Source organism: Petaurus breviceps, unplaced genomic scaffold (genome assembly GCF_028583685.1).
Source record: "Petaurus breviceps papuanus isolate PSGF00001 unplaced genomic scaffold, PetGlider_PUasm1.0 37, whole genome shotgun sequence".
NCBI classification, from domain to species: Eukaryota; Metazoa; Chordata; class Mammalia; order Diprotodontia; family Petauridae; genus Petaurus; species Petaurus breviceps.
The window spans coordinates 47,483,189-47,505,515 of NW_027186296.1; the positions used below are offsets into that span (position 1 = coordinate 47,483,189).

Sequence of the window (22,327 nt, forward strand, 5' to 3'; positions counted from 1 at the left end):
CTTGTCACCCACCCTTACTGGGAACATAAGCAGTTCAGTATAGGTTGTACTTATATAGCTAATGCAAAACAATAACATAGCAGATATATTGTAAAAGACTGACTATATTTCCCTCCCTCCTATCCCACCACTGACTTGTTCTATTCTCTACTTTGATCCCATCCCTTTTCGAAAGTGGGTGCTTCCAACTTCCCTCTCCCCCAGCCTGCCCTCCCTTCCATCATCACCCATTTCATCCCCTTCCCCCCTACTCTCCTGTAGGGTGAGATACCCTATTTAGTGTTTATTTCATTCCCTCCCCAAACCAAATTCAATGAGAATAAGGTTGACATAGTATATTCGTAATAAATATTTATTGAATGACTGCTATTAGCTTAGAGAGTATTGACATAGTTATGATATTGTCATAGTCCAAATATTTTGGAACAGTGAATGTATTTCTAATTATTTTGGCCTTTGCTTCTTTCAAGGGCATTATGTAGTTATATTTAGTTGAGTATTACTTGCTAAGTTAACTTCCTGATATTTTATGCTTTTTTAATATAATTTCTCTATTATTTCTTCCTTTTCTGTTGTTAATGCAGTACAGCAATGCTAATTATGGCTGGGAATTTATTTTTGTATACTTCTACTTTATTGAAATTATTAATTGACTTGGTCCATTTCTTCAGAGATTTTCTGAGCTTTTCTAAGTAAACCATCAAGTCATCTACAAACAAGAATAATTTTGTTTCCTTGATGTCGATGTTTATACTTTTAATTCTGTCTTATCTTATTACTCTACATTTCTGGTATATGTCAAATTTAAATGAAGAGAGGAGGTATCTTATAAATCATATAAACATCTGACTTGGTAGGTGAGCTAGAGACTTTGACAGATAGAACTGTCAGTTGCTGAAGAAAATTAACTCCTATTTATGAGAAAATGAGATTTTTCCACTGAAAAACTCATGTCTCAGTGAAGAATTAGGGAGGCAGAAAAATCATAACCCCTTTCTCTACCTTAGCCTTTATTAGAGTTAGGAGGGGTAGAAAAAGGCCTGGGAAGAAGACTGCAAGCTGTGGTTATTAAGTTATGTTAGCACTTGCATCACAGCAGAGCCTAGGTTTCTTGCTGTGTGACTTAATGAAAGCAGGCATTTAGGCCACAAGAGAATCTGCCTGCCCATATTTCTCTGAAAGGTTTCATGTTTACATGGGGCATCTCACTAAGAGATATCTTGTATTCTTTTAAATTTCTCCCTGTTTGCTCTCTGAGAAACCTTGTGAAATGCAGAAAAGTCATTTGTGGCTTTTATGTTGTGGCTACACCCCAATAGAAAGCAAGAATCACTGACCACTTATCAGAATGGAGCTGTGCATGTATTTTCAATTGAATAGGCATTTTAAAAATGACTGCTATGTGCCAGGTACTGTCCTTGGTGCTAGGAATACAAAGACAAAGACCAAACAGTCCCTGACCTCAAGGAGTAGAGAGTCTAGTGGAGAGATACAATGTATACACATATAAGTAAGTACAATACATATTAAAAACAAATACTATATGTGTTTATATACATATGTGTGCATATGTACACATATAAATATATATACATGCATGCATATATATATGTGTGTGTGTGTGTGTTTCCATGCTTAATTGTAGCCTTCTGGGGGTGGGGGGAGGAGGGAGGAAAAAGAACAAAATAAAAAATGTGCAGCAGAGAACAAAAGGAAACTTAAAAGCAATCAAAAAAAGATGGACAGCTCTGAACATAATGCATAGTATTTGTTATAAGTATTTGTTATATAGGCATTCTTTTTTTTAATTACTTTTAGTTTTCAACATTCGCTTTTGTAAGATTTTGAGTTCTAAGTCCCCCTCCCTCATTCTCTCTTCCCCAAGATGGCATATAATCTGATAGAGACTATACATGTATGATCATATTAAATGTATTTCCACATTAGTCATGCTGTGAAAGAAGAATCAGAACAAAAGAGAAAAACTATGAAAAAGAAAAAAACAAAACAAAAAACAATTACAAAAAATGAGAAAATAGTACGCTTCAATCTGCATTCAGATTTCATAGTTCTTTCTCTACATGTGAATAGCATTCTCTATGAGTCTTTTGGAATTGTCTTAGATCATTGCATTGCTCAAAAGAACTAAGTCAAACAAAACTGGTCATCACACAATGTTGCTGTTATTGTGTGCAGTGTTCTGCTGGTTCTGTTCACTTCACTCATCATCAGTTCGTGCAAACCTTTCCAGGATTTTCTGAATTCCACCTGCTCACCATTTCTTGTGAAACAATAGTATTCCATTACATTCATATACCACAACTTTGTCAGTTGTTCCCCAGGCATCTTCTCAATGTCCAATTCTTGGCCACTACAAAAAGAGCTGCTGTAAATATTTTTGTACATGTGGTTCCTTTCTCTATTTTTGTGATCTTTTTGGTATACAGACCTAATAATGGTATTGCTGGATCAAAGTATGCACCGTTTTATAGCCCTTTGGACATAGTTCCAAATTGGTCTCCAGAATGATTGAATCAGCTCACAACTCCACCAAAAATGCATTAGAGTTCCAATTTTCACACATCTTCAACATTTATCATTTTCCTGTTTTGTCATGTTATCCAATCTGATGGGTGTGATGTGGTACCTCAGAACTGTTTTAATTTGCATTTCTCTAGTCAATAGTGATTTATAGCATTTTTTTCATATGACCATAGATAGCTTTAATTTCTTTGTCTGAAAACTGCCTGTTCATATCCTTTGACTATTTATCAATTGGGGATATAGGCTTTCTTTCTTTCTTTCTTTCTTTCTTTCTTTCTTTCTTTCTTTCTTTCTTTCTTTCTTTCTTTCTTTCTTTCTTTCTTTCTTTCTTTCTTTCTTTCTTTCTTTCTTTCTTTCTCTCTCTCTCTCTCTCTCTCTCTTTCTTTCTTTTTCTTTCTTTCTGCTTTTTGGAGGGGGGAGGGCAGGGCAGCTGGGGTTAAGTGACTTGCCCAAGGTCACACAGCTAGAAAGTGTTAAGTGTCTGAGGCCAGATTTGAACTCAGGTACCCCTGACTCCAGGGTCAGTGCTCTATTCATTGTGCCACCTAGCCACCCTGATATAGGCTTTCTTAAAATGGAAATTTATTGTTCTATATTTTGAATGCTCTCTTACATTCTGCTGTGCCCATAGCAGTGCTTTTTTCTTATTTTATATTTAAGTTTATAATGTTTCTTTTTCTTATCTTATTGTATATTTAGGTTTTAGTATTTAAGTTTAAATAATAAAAAGTTAAAACAAAACAAACAATAAATATAAAGTAATTTGGGTCACTAACAACTGGGGTAATCGCAAAAAGCCTTTTGAAGGAAGAAACACTTGAGCTGACCCTTAAACACAACATGGGATTTCTAAAGACAGAGGTAAGAAAGGAGAGCATTTTGGGCATGGGGGATATGAGGTACACAGGAAACAGAGGCAGGACATGAAATATATTTTGAGTATAAATAGCATGAAGGGGAGTAAGACTGTGTAATCATCCTGGAAAGATGGGCCTGTGCCAGCTTGTGAAGGGATTTAACTGCCAAATAGAGGAGTTTTTATTTTATCCTAGAAGCAGTCGGGAACCACTGAAGTTTCATTAGCAGAGGAATAACTTGGTCAGATTTCTGTTTTAGGGATATTGATTTGGCAGCTGAATGGAGGATGAATTTGAAAGCCGAGGCCCTGAGTGAAGGTAGATTAATTAGAAAGCTATTGGAATACGCTAGCTGCTGCTAACTGGGGAGATCAGGAAAGGTTTTTCTATAACAAGTGGCCCTGAGCTAGTCTTGAAGAAAGCTAAGAGGATTTTAAGAGAGAGAAGCAAAGAGAGATACTTTTCAAGCATGGGGAGGGACCGTCTGAAGGTCCCCAAACCAGAAATGGAATGCTGAGTTCAGTTAACAGCAAGTAGACCTGTTGAGTTGGAGCACTGAGTGTGCAAAAGTGAGTAGCATGAAACAAATTGGGAGAGGTAGAACAATGCCATATTACACTGGCCTTGAACAAGAAATTTTGATTCTGTCCTAAGAGCAATAGGGAACCAAGGAAACTTCTTGATCGGAATAACTTGACTTATGCTTTAGGAAGTTCATTTTGTATAATTTAATTTAATCTTTTCCAATTATCAATCATTTATTTTCTGTCTCTCCCTTCTTCTGCTGGAAATGAAGCAAAAACAAAAACAAAAGGAAAACAAGTCCTCATGACAAATATGCATAGTTAAGAAAAAGTTAAATCTTTTGCTGCTCATACCCAAAAATATATGACTCATTTTGTATCTTGTGTTTATCATCTTCTCCAGGAGGTGGGTAATATACTTCAGTGTTGTTCCTCTGAATTCTGATTTGACACCACATTGATCAGTGTTCACAAGTCTTTCAAAGGCATTTTGCCTTTCATTGTATGTCTAGCCCTTAGTACAATTCACTTCATGGAATAAATCCTCTTATTAAGGGGATTTGTTCTGTGAAGTTCAGATTCAGTAAAAGGGCCACCATACGTGAGGACCTAGAGAGCCACATGTGGCCACCAGGCTTCAGGTTCTCCACCCCTGGCTAGTTAATAAGTGATGAGGGGATGAGGGTCTGAATTACACTGGTGGCCATGTGAATGAATATATGGGGCAGATGTGAGAATGCTGTCAGAGTAGAATTAAATATTTGACTGGTTATGGGGGAAGGGGTAAAATGAGGGCATGTGCAGACTCAACAGTGGTGTCAGCCTGAATAACTAGAAAGATGATGGTGCCATCAACAGAATTATGTTTGGAGGAGAGGTGGTCTTAGCAGGCAAGTTAATGAATTCTATGTTGAATATTTTGAATTTGAGATGCCTAAGGGACACTCAGATGGGGATGTCCAATGGGCATTTGGTGATGTAGGCCTGGAGCTCAGGAGTAATAATATTAATAACAATAGCAACCAAAATAATGATATCTAGTATTTATATAGTGCTATTTAAGGTTTGCAAAATACTTTTCATATGTGACCTCATTTGATTATCACAGCAAAACCTGTGAGGTACATGCTATTATCATCCCCACTTTTTGGAAGAGGAAACTGGTTGAGAGAAATAGAGTGACTCCCTTGAGGTTAGACAGCTATGAAGTAAGTTCCTGAGCAAGATTCAAAGTAAGCTCTTCTAGCCTCCATGTCCAGTGCTCTCTTCCACTACACTCTTGCCTCTAAAACTCATGAAGGAGGTACAGATTTGAGAAACATTTGCATAAAGATAATAATTGGGAGCTAATGAAATAATCAAGAGAGCAAATGTAGTAAAAGAAGGGGAAAGCATCTGGGAAAGAGCTTTGGGATTTACCCATAGAGAGTGGGCATAAGATGGTCAATGATCCAGCAAAGCAGCCAGAAATAGAATCTTATAATGAACTGAGCCCTTCCATTTACATCCAAGAAAGCTACCCTCCTGCTGGCTTCCTCTTATTCTCTCCAGTTCAGCCAGAGGTATCGTGTTTGGGATAGAGAAAGGCACTGGGAACAACCCTATTGGAAGTAGGGTTCTTCCTGTGCTTAAAGCTGCCCTTGGTAAAGTACCCAGGGTAAAGTCGTAACTCCTCTATTCACAAATTTTCTATGCCCCATCAGCAGTAAGATAATGGTGTCTAAAACCTTCAATTGGTTGTTCAATGCCTTCCACAATCTGAACCTAGTCTTTTTTTCCATCATCACCTCCCACTACTCCTCTAAATGAACACACATTCTGGATTTCATGGAAAACTTGGGTCTGTTCAAAGGATATAGAACTGAAAGAGATTTGAGAATTTATCTGGTTGAACTTCTTCATTTTGCAGATGAGGAAACTAAGACTCAAAGGAAATAAATGAACTGCCCATGTAACAAGGAGCAGAGTCTGGTGTTCAAACCATTGCTTCTGACTTCAAATGGAATATAACATGCCCTATCCATCCTTCAAAGACCATCACACGTCTTTCCTTCTTTATAAACTTTTTCTTCCCCACCGTGGTCCATAGTGACCTCTCCCTCCTTTAAATTACTGTAGCATTTTTGGGTGTGTGTTGTACCACTTATTAGGTACTTACAGAAGGTTTCATGCTGACCCAGAATCACATGGAGCTCTAGTGATGAGAACTGTGGAGTATATAGGGAAACTAATGTACAGTCTTGGCCCATGGGGGCACTTACAAATGGTAAGGAGTTATCATCACCATCATCATCATAATCACCATAACTCTTGTTTCTACAATCATCACTGCTGGTATAGGTATGGACTGATTTTGCCAGTGTAACTATATAAACCTTCCCACTGTGTTGGAGGGAATTAAAATCTATGTTTCAAACTATCACCCTGAATTGGCTTTTGCAGATGCTTTCAAGAGCTAAGTGTACAGATAATCCAGCAGAGGGAGGAAAAAAAGAAAAGAAAAAGGAAAACCACTTTGGAGTAAATCACTCAGATAATTAAGGGAAGACAGATGTTGGATCTGAATTACCATTATTAGCTGCCTACCTTGCCCCAAATCATGCCCTAATTGTCAGGTTTTGCATTGTTCTGTCAAGTGCTCAACTCACAGGCAGTTTGCATTAGCAATAAAAGCAAAAGAGTTTTTGTTTTTTTTCCTGATTTTGTGCCTAGAGAGCAGAATTGTCTGTCTATTTGCAAGATTAGTTTCTGTTATTGTTAAGGGAGTGGAAGGGAAAGAGAGTAGCATTATATTTCTTGTTCAGCCAAATACCTCTATTTTGTGACTTAGTTAGGGTGGGTGACATGTCAGAGAATTATTAGTTATGTTTTTCTTATTTATTTAAATGGATTCTATAAAGAACAATTATAATAAAGATACCAATTGTAAAACAAGGGCCTTAGGGGAGTTCATGCAGCTTCAAGAGTGATAAATGTTCTTAATTTAAAATTCAAAAGATAATTCTTCCAAATGTCATCAAGAAAAATGCCAGTCCCCAAACACAGCTAAATATTCTCTACCTTTTTTTTCTTTATGGCTACAATAGAGATTCTATAGGCACTATATTTCTGGCTGTTCGTTTTAAGGAAAGCAGAGGAAAATCTCTCAAATCCTACCATAGGTCTTAGGTCTGAAATGTTAGAAGTCATCCAAAAACTCCTATTTGCCATTTTGAGAAGTAATTTTATGATATCATTTCAAATATGTCACACTTTCCCCTAAAATCTATTTTGTATTGACCAATCTATATGAATGTTTTAAGTGCATATGGCATCCTGGCTCTGTTTTTTATTGTCTTTGTGGCTATAAGCATGTTATATCACTTCATTTTCTTCATTTTTAATAAATGGATTGGACTAGGTGACCTCTGAGGTTCCTTGCATCTATGATCATCTGAGATAGACACTGTGATAGTTGTTATAAAGGGGATATTTAAAGAACAAAAAGAAACAATTTCTACTATCAAGATCTTCCATAGGAGGAGATAACATGTACACATATAAAAATGTACAGAATAAATATATATATATATATATAAAAATCTGAGTGCATTTTGTAACTGGTTCCAAGACCATTTTAGGGGACTGGCTGACATTTCGACTAATATAGTGACTTAGAATTACATTCAATTCAGTTTCAATTAACCTCCCTGACCACTTGTGAAAGGCCCTATGTTAGCCCCTCTCTGCCCTCAGAAGAAGCTACATGAATATATTGGTGGAATTGTGAATTGATCCAACCATCCTGGGAAGGAAATTGGAATTATGCAAAAAAACCCCAAACACAACAAATGACTATATTGGTCATATCTGGACCAAGAGGATCCCATGTTTAGGAACCAAGTACCTCAAGGAGGTCAGAGAGAAAAGGGATGTTCCCCTATACATCAAGATAGTCATAACACAACTTGTTTTCATATTAGCAATGAACTAGAAATAAAGTAGATGTCCTTCAAATGGGTTAATAGCAAAACAAATTGTGGTACATGGATGTAATGAAATTTTACTGTGCCATAAGAATGAATATGAAGAATTCAGAAGTTCCTGGTACCTTGTATTAGTTCAATGACTAATGTGTAAAGACTTGGGTTGTAGAGAACTCTGTGGACTTCGTAGGAATTGAGCAGTCAGGTAGATATAAGGAGGGAACTTTTGAGATGAACCCTAAATAGGAAAATATTCCAGTTTTCTGGAAAGTGAGAGAGTGTTGCTCATTAATTGAGAACAAAAGTCAAGGAGAATGTCAACCCTTTGTACCTCATTGGGGGAAATGGAAGGAAAATTCTTCCTAAGTTTTGATGTTTAATATAAAAGTCTAGAGGAAGGACTGCCATGTGAGAAATGGAGGTGTCTATAGCAGGGACTTTGGAATTGACTGATGAATTCTTTTAATTTGAATCCAGCTAATGGAGCTTTATCAGGTTGCATATTTAATTTATATCAATGACACGTAGTTGTTTATCCTGAAATTCCTTTCCCTGTTATAATTGATCATACATTGGGACTAGCTGTGTGTAGTAGATTACAGATAGGTTTGTTAGGGGATGAATCAGAGAAGGCAAACTTGGGAAAGGTCATGAATACAGGGAGCTTTTGACCTTTTGAGGAGAAATATTTTCCATTTTAAAAAAATTCCTAGGTCATGGCAGCAGAAAGTCTACCAAGACCAGGAGCAACAGATACCTAGCTTGGAAAGCATCATTCCTATTTTGAGGGCTTCCTTTGTGGAAAAATATTCCAAAGTTCCATGCTGTAATTTTGAAATACATGTTCCTTTGTAAAAGTTCATCTAACTTAAGTGACTGAATGGAACTAAGGTGCTAGGGACCTCTAAATGGAGGCAACATAATTGGCTGTGGAATGGAACCAGTGGCAGAGACTAGATAACCCTAACCCAGTGCCTGGTATATAATAGGCACATAATAAATCTTTGCTGACAATTAACTCTTCCCTTCTACAGTACTGGAGAGACTTGGGAGAGGGTAAAAATTTAGGGTCAGGCAACCTAACTAGTTTGTTATTTGTGGTCATGAACCACTCCCCAACAAAAATGAGTTGATTTAATCAGTTATTAAGTATCCTAGAATTGTCTTAGGAATTTCTAGTTGGAGTTTGGGGAGGCACTTTCTCAAAGATCCATGAACTAAATCACGAGGAGACAAAACCGATCTCCAGAGTTCCTAACTCCTCCTAAAGACTGGCCTATTGGATGATTTGAGGCAAACACCAGTTGGGAATTATGTTGTACTTCTTACTTTCTCTTACCTGCTCAAAAGAGAAGAAACCATGGGGCTAAGTAAACTGAACTGTATCTTTCCCAAAACTTCTGAGTTCAGGGATCAGGCATATAGACTAGTTGGACTTTCTGGATCTATGAGAAAATATATGTACACAACCATGTGATAGCTGTATGGTTATGTGTTCTTTATTCCTTTTATTTATTCTGTGTAAAAAAAGTAAAACACTATATACAATGTCTAAATATGCCGGTCAGTTTGCATGTGGAGAAGGAGTGATTCCTTCATATCAAAGTTTTATGATGATAGCTCAGAAGAAGGATAGCAGATTCTGGGAGGAAGTAGGCATAGAGATATTTTAAATTGATTAATCCATAATGATCACATTCTTTAAACCAATGATTTCCAAATATTATAGTGATACCTTGCCCTTTTTAAACAAAAAAAATTGGTATCCTTTTTTTTATAAAACAATTTACTCAAATATTTTTCTTAGATTATAATTAACACAAACAAAATTAAGACTTTTATCCAGTTTTTGTTGCTATACTTAAATAAAAAATGTGGTGCTACATTTACTACCTTAGGATCTGAGGATCTAAAAGGGACTCCAATCTAATTTAATGCCTTAATTTTATAGTTGAGGAAACTGAGGCCCTGAGAGATTATTTAAGGTCACATAGATGCTAAGTGGCAGAAGCCAGATTTGAACCTAATTCTCCCTCACTCCAAATTCAGCATTCTTATTACCACACCAAACTGTCTTCCAATGGTAATGGTATAAACAAAGGGAAATATCAGGCAGGCCTTAAACCTTTGCTTTGTGCCAGCTTCAATACCTTACAAAGCCAGTGGTTTTTGAAGGCTATGCCAGAGGAACGCAAACACTGGAAAAAGGCTTCCAGGATAGGTTTGCTGACTTGCTATACTCATTCTCTGAAGTCCAGACTACCTGAGTGTGTAGAGGTTTTTCACTAGGAGGTTGGACATTATATTATAAATTCTCTAACCATGACACTTTGTGAAATAAATAAAATATAAAATGATCTTTAGTCCTATGTAACTGGGTGATAGGGAAGGGGGTAGAGGAAAATAAAATTATACTTTTATGCCATTAAGTTAACTCATTTTACTCTTAATGTGAGATTCTTATCCAGTGGCTTATAAGTTTTAGGAGGTTGCATGGTACATTGGACAGAGTACTCTTTGGAGTGTGAGGACGCAGGTGCAACTCTGGCCTCTGTCACCTGTGTGACTCTGGACAAGTCACTTATTTCTAAAAAGAGGGGGTGAGACTACATGGTTTCCAAAGTCCTTCTCCACTATAAATCTCTGATTGTGTGTTAAAAATGCAGTCTTCAACTAAGGAGCAAGAGAAGGCAAGGGCTTGTAGATGAGTCAGAAGCCTCATGTGTACATATCATGAATACTTTCATCAAGAAGAGAGATGGAAGGTGCCAGATATAGCAGATATAGCCACAAAATTGGACATTGTGATTTGGGACTCATTTTAGATTCAGTTATCAGGAGAAGTGTTGAACCATAGGTGCAAAAAGAGGCTTTTTTTCAGACATAGCCAGTATGATTCATTTTACATAACTGGTACTTATTTGTCACAAAGGTAAGTTCTTATTGGGGGAAGCAGTCTTTAGGAAGTAGCAGTGACATTATAAAAGTGTCATTAAAATAGTTTTATAAAAAGATTCAGCTCTCTGGGTGGTATCAGATTGACTGGCTATAGCAAAGATATTGCAGGAAGCGCTATTCAACACTTTGTCATCCCTTGTTTTTCCCCTGTGCCTATTTTGCTGCATTACCCTCCTATTCCCAGGAAAGAAAATATATAGAATTAATATAGTTCAGCATCATCTCTCCCACTTTTTCCTTTTCATCTTTTCAAGTGGCTATAATCCCAGTCCTTAGTTTTTTTTTTTTTTTAAAGAATGATTGCAGGTTGACAAAGCAAATATTTAAAACTCAGATAGACAAATCCCAGAAGTTCTTCTCTGTATTTTTACTACTAGACCATGAGTTCTTTAAAGGCAAAATCTTAGTTGTAATCGAAGTTGGATTTCCCAGAATCCTCTGAACATAAGAGGATTTAAATACTCATTGTTACCCAATCTGGTTAGAGACCGGAGCTCCAAGTTTCTCAGGGTTCAAGAGGGAATAAATTAATGCCTTTAACGCAAGAAGGGCTCTGCAAGAAGATGAATATATTTTTCTACTTTTCCCGTTGTTCAGGATTAATATGTTTTTTCCCTTGTGGAACAGAACCTCTTTATAACCGTAGTGCTGTGATATAGGAATGTTACCCATTTTACAGATTGTGTATAAATTCCAGTTACAATTGTAGATGGTTATTAGTTTTTGTGGGGGTATGGTTAGATTTGTGATAGCTCTGAATTTTTGTGATGAGCTTTATTTAGGTACAGTTCTATTGTATTTTACTTTTCAGCGAATTGTGGGTGAAAGGCATGGTTTGAACATATGATTTCATTGGTGAAAGGATCATCTACTGAGGAAACAACTCCTATCAATACATATCAGAAACCTATGATAGTTTTTTTTTGTTTGTTCTGTATTTCATAGTTTTAGAGAGTTGTCTGGTTCAAGGTCACATGACCTGTATGTGTCAGAGGTGGGGCTAGTACTCAGATCTTTCTGACTCCAAGGTCAGCTCTCTATCTGATATGTTGGGCTGATTAAGTCTTTAAAATGTGATTAAGAAGTCAAAAGTTGATTGAATTGGTTTTGCTCTCTGAGATTTAACTCTGATGTGGGGGATCTTTAGTTCCAATTTAAATCTTTCGTTTCAAATATAACCATGTCAATTGTTTATTAGGTATCTTCAGTGCCTGTAGGAATACACACTTCTCAGCTGGCATTCCAAGACCTTCCATGATTTAATTCTTATTCTCCTTTTTAGTCTCATTTTACATGATACCCAAGCTAGATAACCAGCTGTTCCCTGATGTTGATGAAATTCAAAAATCTGTGTACTCATACATGATCTCCCCCTGTTGGAATTCACTCTCTCCTCAATAAAATTCTTGTTGTTAAGCTTTTTGCCCAGGGGCCTCCATTTTGTGAAAACTTACTAGACCTTGTCTCAGTGGTTAGTGTGTTCTGCTTCTCAGATTACTTGTGTAAATGTGTGCCCCTCTTCCACATGTAGAACGTAAGCTCTCTGAGCTAAAGTCCTGATTTTTTTTGGTTTCTTTGTTGTGGTTTTTGTATCAGCACAATGCATTGTACACGACAGACTCTTACTTAATATCTGAGTTGGAAATATGAGGGGAAAATGAAGATTATCACTTTACATAAAAGAGTCCATATATTTCTTGTTTCCTCCCCAACACTACAGTATTTCATTGTAACCACCTATCGTTTTGGATGCTGGCTTTTATGAGCTTTAATGGAAATTGGTCAGGTTTTTTTATGATCTACCTAAGAAGGGTGAAAGTCAGCAATAAACATATACTTCAATTGCAATGCAAGGATGTATGTTAAACCTGACATCTTGAAGAATATCTAACACCCATCCTTATTTTTTCAGTTTTGTTATTTTAATCTATTTTCATTGATAGGTAATTTTTTGTTTTTACATTGTCCAGAGTTCCTCCTAGATCCTACTTCCCTTCTTTTCTTCTAGAGAACCACCTTTTAAGGCAAAAAGAATAAGAAGTAAAGAAAAAAATTAAGTTAAACCAATCAATGCATGAACTACCCCCCCTTCCCCCCACAGCTGACATTATATACAATGTTTTGCATCTATGGACACTCTTCCTTTCCACCCTCTGTCCCACAGCAATGGAGAGGAATGTATCTTCACCTTTCTCTTTTTGGAGGCCAAGCTTACTCTCTAAAAATGTGCAGTATTCATTTTCTGCTGTTTTGTGATTACTGTGTTTTCCATTCCATTGTTTTAGTAATTGTGTATATTATTTTCCTGCCTTCGAATTCTTCATTTTCCTCAGTTCATCTAAGTATCCCATGCTTCTCTCTATTTGTCAGGCTCATTATTTCTTAGAGTAAAAATATATTCCATTACATTCATGTACTCTAATTTTTTTTAGCCATTTCTCAATAAATGGATATCTACTTTATTTCCAATTCTTTTCTGTCACACAAATGTTGCTTTAAATATTTTGTGTATATGAGGTCTGCCTTATTTTCAGTGACCTCATTGGGTTATATGCCTAGAAGTGGAATCTCTGGGTCAAAGGGTAAGAAATTTTAGAATCTACATTTTATGTAGGTTTATCAATTAAGTACGTTGTGTTGGCAGAAACAGAGACATAACTTGAAAGGTGATTGAAAAAATAATTAATTCTATCCTAGTGGGAAATATTATTTTTAACCTCACCTTTACTAGTGGGAAAAAACTAAATAATTCAGAAGTTCTAGGATTTTATAAGTGGCAAGCAGGTGAATATGTAGTGATTATAATTGAATACTTATTATAATCCATTAGTAAATGGTTACCAGGTGTTTCAAACCAAGTTCCCGAAAATATTAGAAAAGTAGTAGATTTTTTTCTGAAAACATTAGTGAAAAATAATTCTAAATAAATTAAAAAATAAAATTGAAGTGAATATACTTTATTTCAGATATGAATTTTCCAAACCTTTTATTTTTCTGTTCATATAGGACGTAAGGTAAATTAATGTGAAGGCAGCCTTGATGTTTCTTTTTCATTGGTGGTTTTTCTTTCTTGGAGATATGTGGTTATTTGTCCTTTATTCTCAAAGACAGGAGCATGAAGTCAGGAAGATGATGCCATGACTTGCAAATGAATTGGATTTAAATGAGGGAGAGCTGGGCAAGGTCAGCCTTACTTTCTCCTCTGGAGCCATCTAGGTGCAGTAACAAGATGTGGATCAGGATGACTAGGGATGCTCTTTGAGAGCTACGGAGGGGGTGAAAAGCAAGAGAAAAGGCAATGAAGGATGATTATTTTGGGGTTCTCCTGAATCTAGTACTGGCTAATTGAATTTATTATGTTATTGTTGATTTTCAAATGTATAAATAAAATGAGGGATTTGGGTGGGGAAGGAAAGAGGAAGGCCCATTTTTCTCTAATTACAAATGGCATATACTAATTATAATGCTTAACCCTTTAAAATTTAAGGACGGTTCCTAGGTTGTTTCGTGGAGCCCTTTGTAACAAATTTATGGGAAGACATTAGATGAGACTAATGGAGGATGGACAGGCACAGATGGGTTGCTTTACATTCCAGTGGGGGAATTAGCCACATTCATTATATTCATTATATATATCCACTGGAGTAACACTTTTAAAATACTATCTCAGATATAAGAAAAACTGTGATAGAAGTTAGTTATACAAGTTAATAATGAAAAAAATGTGGGGCTGGGTTTAGAAAAAAGTCAGCCCTACTACATGGCCATTTAACAGGAATAGCTAATTAGAATAAGAAATTCAATCCTGTAAAGGCCTCATTTCTCAAATATATGGGGAACTGAGTCAAATTTATAAGAATATGAATCGTTCCTCAATTGATAAATGGTCAAGGGATATGGACAAGCAGTTTTCAGAAGAAGAAATCAAAGCCCATATAGAAACATGAAAAAAACCTCTAAATCACTATTGATTAGTGAAAATTTAAAAAAAATTTAAAAATTCTGAGGTACCACCTCATATCTATCATATTGGCTAATATGACAGAAAAGAAAAATGACAAATGTTAGAAGAGATGAGGAAAAATAGGACACTAATACACTGTTGGTAGAGTTGTGAGCTGTTCCAACCATTATGGAGAGGAATTTAGAACTATGCCCAAAGGGCTATCAAACTGTGCATGCTCTTTGACTCAGAAATGCCACCACTAGGTCTGTATCCCAAAGACATCAACGAAAAAGGAAAAGGACTTATATGTACAAAAATATTTATAGTAGCTCTTGTGGTGGTAGCAGAGAATTAAAAATTGAGGAGATGTACAACTTTCTTTAATTTTCTTGTCTTTCTTGTCTGTTTTCTTCTGCAACATGGCTAATATGGAAACATGTTTTGCATGACTGCATACATATAATCTATATCAAATTTCTTGTCTTTGGGGAGGGGAGGGAAGAGAAGCAGGGAGAACATTTGGAAATCAGATTTAAAAAAAGGAATGTTAATTAAAAAATATAATTGAGAAAAAATAAACTTATGGGGAAACATAAAAAAGAAGAAATTTATTTTTGTGAATATTTTAAGCATGGAGACCACTTACTATATTTTAGAAAAACTAGTATTGGGTGTGCAAACTGTTGGTAGATGCAATCCATTTTTGTTCTGGCCTGGAACACAAGCTCTATATTTATCAATTAAAGGTAGAATGTGTGTATAAGCATTTATTTAAAAATGGAATAATATAATGTATAATGATATAAAGACCTACTCTTATTTAAAAAAAAAAACAAACTAAAGAGATAGCTTCCAATTGTTGTCTTTCTCCCTTTTCTTTCCTTCTTTGCCCAAAGCATAGAATTCAGCTCTTACAAAGCCTGCACCAGAGTCTAGCATATGTTTTCCTAACTTCAAAGGGAATTACTTTAACCATAACTTGCTCTAGGTCTTTTAAAATACCCTCAGAGGTCTAAGCAGTTCAGTCTTCTGCGTGTCAGTGACTTGAGAGATGGCTAAACCAATTGACTTTTCCATCTGAGCAAACATCAAGCTACGAATGGTCTAGACACCTTAAATGATTTTTCAAGTGATTAACAATTAGTGTTCCCTTTTTTTTTTTGGAAAATTGTCTGTTTGGGTGCTTTGATCATGTATTTACTGGTGAAAAAATACTTCTCATTAATTTGTGTTCTTTATATAACCTAGATGTCAGATTTTTATCAGAAACAATTGTGGCTGGATACAATGCTTTTTGTTGGTCAATTAAAAATTATAATCAAATTATTCTGCTAATGCTCTCTTCTGATGCCTCATAATGAAATGAAAGTGATACTGGAGCAAGCTCTGGCAGGCTATCAAAGTAGGAAGACTTGAAGCATGAACTTGGCACCAGGTTGTATACCCGCAGTTGGAGGAGCTGTCCAGCTCAGAGTAGGAACAAATAGGCTTTCAAAAGATATTTACAAAATTGGCTGAAAGGTGCAGAGAACATAAGAATCTAAAAGAGTTATTTTCTACAGGTTGCTTTTGAAAAACACATTTGATCTGATAGAGTTAAGTGCTTCCTTAAAGACCATCTTCCAGTGAGGTATTACCAATGCTTGAGACAGGAGAGAGGATTTTGTTCAATGGTTCTCTTATTAATAATAAAACGTAAGTGTAGAACAAGTAAATGTATGCTTGTATACAGTGTTATGTAGAAAGTACAGGGAAGAATTGTAATGGAACAGTAATTCCTGCTTTCCCCTTCTGTACCCCACCTCCCCCCGCCACTACATATACATATGCCTTTTCTAGACAATGCAGATGGATAATGAACTTGGTTCAGAAGAAAGGGTAGCAATCTGCATGTGCACCAATGAAATCAGAGATTCATCAAAAAATTAGAATGTTATATTTTACCAAATAATTTTGGTTCAATTAGTGAAATGTTTATATATTTTTATTGGCATAGTTTATTATATTTACTATTTTTCCTAATATTGACCTATTTTTATATCATTAGTATAAAATCCATGTGTTTGTTATAAATTTTTAGTATGTCATCAAATTATTTTTGCCAATATTTTATTCAGTATTTTTCATCAATAGTCATCAATGATCTCAGACTGGAATTTTATTTTTCCAACTTCAGCCTTCTTAGGAATGAGATTAAAAAATGTTAGCCTCATTAAAAAATTAGGTAGTAATACTATTTTAATCTATATTTAGAAACAATTCAATTATTATTATATGAAAGGCCCTGTATTAGGTAATATAAGTACCAAAATGAAAAGCCACTTTGTATTTCCCCTCAAGGAGCTTAATTTCTCTTTGGGGTGGGAAGTTGATGAGGGAATTCAATGCATGTGTAGGTAAGTACAAGGACAAAATGTTACAGGAGTAAATGAAAAAAAATGGGGAAAATATTTAGGTACATTTGCAAAGGGAGAGACATTTTAGTTGATGGAGAGGTAAGGGGAAGGCTTCACGGAAGTAGTGACACCATTTTGACTGGAAGAGATGAAGTAGGGTTGGCCTCTATGGATACATGAAAGTGGGAAATGATTAATCAAGTTCAAGGTACAGAGCAGTTTGACCAAAACAAATAGAGTATATAAAGAGCAGGAAGACTGCAAAATGAATTTGTAGCCAGATTGTAGAGGGCTTTAAATGCCAAGTTAAGAAGTTTGTATTGTATTCTCTAGGTATCAGTTTTTTTGGTAAGGGAGTGAGACATTGTACGACTTGAATTGAGAAGGTTATTTTGACATGCACATGGAGAATTCAGTGGAAAAGGGGAAAAATGAAGGCAGGTAAGCCATTTAGAATTCCATTATAATAGACTGGATAATTTGTAATGAAGGAGCAGTGTAGAGAAACGACTGTTCACATTTCACACGAGGAAATTAAGGTTCAGAGGAATTAAATGACATGCTTTTTTTCATACAACTAGTAACTGTCAGCAATAGAATTAGAACTCAGGTTTCCCAACTCTAAACCTAGTACTCTGCAAGGAAGTGAAGACAGAAAAACAAACAAACAAACAAAACTCCCCAGACTATTAGGATATAGTAATTGAAATTATTGATGACCTTTAGGGAGTTTTAATAGAGCAATGAGACTTTATATCAGATTTCAAGTAGGTCAGGATAGTGAAGTAGATGATATGAATGTATGATACTTTTTTTGAGGAGTTTAATAGTAGTTCAAGAGAGATCTATTCAGGTTACCTTCTGTTTTCATTACTCAAACTATATTAAATACTTAAGATGGATCCATGATAGATATTCAAGTTACTTAAATATCTTGAAACTCTACACAGCTATTTCAGGTTCTTAAATTCACTAGTTTAAAATGTTACACAGTAATATGATAATTTTCCTACCTTAATTTACACTGATGTTTATTTTTTCATGTCTAATTTTTGGAACTTAAAATATTTTATTTCTTTTTTCAAAAATTGCTTTTTGAGGGGAGCCCAAACTTGTGGTTTACACTGGCATAGAAATCTGCTTTCTCTACCAAAGCAGATTGGCAAATTTTTTTTTTCAATTTATAATCTTGGAATATTTCCAGGAAGCAATGAGAAGTTAAGCAACTTCCCAATGGTCACACAGCTGGTCTGTGGCAGAGGCAGGACTTTGAACCTAGTTATTCCTGACTCCAAGACTGACTCTCCATTACTGCCTCATAATTTAATTTTAAAATTATGCTCAATAATTGCTTCTTAATTTTATTAATCGGTTCCCTTCTCATATTTTTATTAGGAGTATAGTCAAGATATGTATGTCCTGCTTTTATGGAGATGAGAAAATTAGACATAATGGTGGTTAGTTATTAATGTCTGTCACCTTTCTTTTGGCAGTGTGGCTCTGATCTTTTCATTTTTAAAGAACTTTCTCCTCTCAGTATTTTGAAAATTCATCCTAGAATGCCTTTAAAATTGTGTCTCTTCCTACACATCTTTATTATATATTTAGGGAGGTCTAATTTCTCACCTTGACTTTATTTGCCTAAATGCCATTGTCACTTCATAACATAAGGTTCTAAGGTGTTAACAGTCAAAATGAATGATCTTACTATATTGCTCATGAGAATAATTTGTGAAATTGGTCGCAAACCAAGATTATGTCACTTTTGCTTTGTTTTGTCGTATTGTTTCTACTCTTCCTTCCAGCTTCACCTACAAAGGTCATAGAATAATATGGCTTCATTGAGTCTCACATTAAATTCTCCATAAGTTAATTTTCTCTCCAGTAGTTTTTGCTGTTTCATGAAGCAATGTCTTCTGTCATCTTCAACACCATTTTATATAATTAGTTATATCAGGATGTCTAATATTCACTGCTCCTGTGTCAAACAGAGCATCTTTACCTTGGGATTGCCATTGTCTACTCCCACCAAGTTTTCTTTTCATTTTTTTCTTTGCTTGCATTACTTTTAAAATTAAATACTTAGTAATTAATTTTGCCTTTTCCATTGTTTGCCATATTTTTCTTTTTCAAGTCTGACTGTATTATTCTACAATTTAATATTTCAAGAATCCTTAATTTCACCGATGTAGGTCCTTTTTCTGTTGACATAGATTGCAGTGTCTGCCCACATTTGTAGATAATTTAACAAGTAGATATATCAGCTCTCCCCCCCCCCCCATCCCCACCTACTAAAAAAAAGAAGTTCATTGCCTAGTGCCAATTCTCTGGTGACTAGCTTCTTAAAGCACACTTAACTAGGTTGTTTCTAAGACAACTGACATAGAATCCCTTGCTGGTGTTGTTTTTAATAACCCCTTTGTAGGTTCTGTCATTGCTTTTCCCCTACTGGTATGGAATTTGTCAGCCAAGGGTCACCTCCAACTTATAATTAGGCAACAGAGGAGGATTCTCAACAAACACACAAATTCAGTAATTTAACTAATAAAGCATTGGGATTTCTATTTTATTATATTCTGAAGGGTCATATTAAAATACCTATTCAATATGGTTGAAAAGCACCTATCATTTAAAAGTACTTAAATGTTTACATTATCTCTCCAGATAAGTTTCCAATGCTTTTTTTCCAAGTGTGAGTTTTTCCTTTTATGATGTTTTTTTTCCATTTTTCAAATGCTTTATTAACTTCTGATTTACATCATTCATTTCCACCAGATTTTGAGTTACACATTTTCTCCCTGTTTTTCCCGTACACACCACCCCAAAATAGCAGTCCCACCTGTTCTCTCCCATATCTTCTCCCATACTCCCTTTGACTTTTCTAGTAGGGCATGATGGATCTCTATGCCCCAGTGCCTGTATATCTTATTTCCCAATTACATGTAAAATAGTATTAATAATAGTATATATATATATATGTATATATATGTTTAAATATTTGATTTAAAAACTTTGAATTCCAGATTCATTCCATTCCACCCTTATCACCTACCCTTACTGGGAAGATAAGCAGTTCCATATAGGTTGTACATGTGTAGCTAATACAAAACATTAACATAGTAGATATATTGTAAAAGACTGACTATATTTCCCTCCCTCCTATCCCACCTCCCACTTGTTCTGTTCTCTACTGTGATCCCGTCCCTTTTCAAAAGTGATACTTCCAACTTCCCTTCCCCCCCCCCAGCCTGCCCTCCCTTCCATCATCCCCCATCTCCTCCCCTTCCTCCCTACTCTCCTGTAGGGTGAGATACCCTATTTAGTGTGTATTTCATTCCCTCCCCAAGCCAAATTCAATGAAAATAAGGTTGACCCATTCCATTTTGCCTTCCTATTCTTCCCCTCCATTGTAACCATTTTCCCTTGCCTCTTCTATATGAGATACTTTACCCCATTCTGTCTCTCCCTATCTCCTCTCATTATATTCTTCTCTCACCTCTTAATTTCACCTTTTAGGTATCATCCCTTCCTATTATTCCTTTCATGATGTTATTTGAGGACCTCTATGGTTTTAAAAATTTCTATAATTTGCCTTCCAAAAGAATTCCTAGATTTGGGGTGGGGGTTGGGGAACTGATTGTGGTTTAATGGAAAGTACATTGGACGAAATGTCATGATACTGGACTCAAAGCCTCAGAACCCACCTATGATAGTAGGTGTGTGACCATGAGCAAGTTAACACTTCTGAGACTCAGTTTACTTATCTGTAAAATGGGGATAATAACATCCTTAGGATTTAAGTCTTAGGATTATTATGAGAACATAATGACATAACATAATAAAATAACTACTAAAACCTTAAAGCATTATATAAATGTGAGCTGCTAGACTGATAAATAAATTTAAGTTCACTGGCAGATATACAGTGATGGGAGAATTCTGTCTTTTCAATGAGTTTTAATTTTCTTGTAGGAATTTCTAACATTTTTTTTTCTTGTTAGAATCTCAATGATTATTTTTGAGAAGAGGTGCTGGTTTGGTTTTTTTTTTTTTGCTTTTTGGAGGGAGGAGGTCAGGGCAGTTGGGGTTAAGTGACTTGCCCAAGGTCACATGACTAGTAAGTGTTAAGTGTCTGAGTCTGGATTTGAACTCAGGTTCTCCTGAGTCCTGGGGCCAGTGCTCTATTCACTGTGCCACCTAGCCACCCCAAGGTGCTGGTTTTCTTGAAATATCTCACTGTAACATCTTCCAGGAGGTCCAAAATGAGTTTTCTGATAGAAAGAATTAAGATAGAAACCTGATTATCCCTATAGGAGTGAGGAAGCCTCATTTGGTCTTTTAATTTGAATTATTGATCAGATCTCTAAATGCTGAATGATGGGTTTATATTTGCAAGGGCTGAGAGAACAAGTTGGTTTCAAAAGCCATTTTATTAAACTTTAACAAAATATATCTATAGGGAGAGGGAAAATAAGGGAGATGAATGAATAATATTCAAATAAATTATTAAATCTTTACTGTAGGACAGAGTAGAGTATTAGAATAGACAGGGTGTAGAATCATTGACCCTGACTATGGAGTTTACAATCTTACCTTGGTCAAGGGGAGAAGCCAGAACTTCACAATAATCTACCTCCTCTCAATTCCATCACATATATAAATATACACACATATGTAAATATGTATATACTCACATACATACATGTATGCATATGTATGTGGTTATGTGTATATGTATACATGTATATGTATGTACACACAGAAATTTATACACACATGCATATTAAACTTTTCTTATCCTTAAAAATCCACACCTAGATAATCTAGAGAATGATTAAGATACTCTCTAAAGTTCTTTCCATCTCTAAAATCCTTTTGTTTTTAATTGCTTTTTAGTTAGCATATTGTCCTATGCTTTTATATTTAAATAGTCTTCTATTTCAGATAATAAAACTACTTTTAAATACCACCTCAATATTAATTTTTCCCCATTTGTTCTTATTACAGGAGCTGCTTAAACAAAACCACCAATATTTAAAGCTCTCTGTAATCTATCTCAAACCTATCTTTTCAGATTGATTTCAAAATATTCCCCTTTATACCCTCTGTTTTCCAGTATGGCTGTTCCCAAAACGGG

The 22,327-nt window shown here is 35.5% G+C and overlaps 1 protein-coding gene across 6 annotated transcripts in view; it reads left to right on the forward strand.

The window, feature by feature from the left end:
* APBA2 (amyloid beta precursor protein binding family A member 2) overlaps positions 1-22,327 on the forward strand; it is a 388,985-nt gene that overhangs the window by 200,108 nt on the left and 166,550 nt on the right. The window contains exon 3 of one of the 6 annotated variants that reach the window (XM_069098427.1): positions 17,524-17,631. The exons of the other annotated variants lie outside the window; for them this stretch is intronic. The gene's annotated coding sequence lies outside the window, so the exon portion shown is untranslated. The remainder of the gene's footprint in view (positions 1-17,523; positions 17,632-22,327) is intronic. 6 annotated transcript variants of the gene reach the window in all.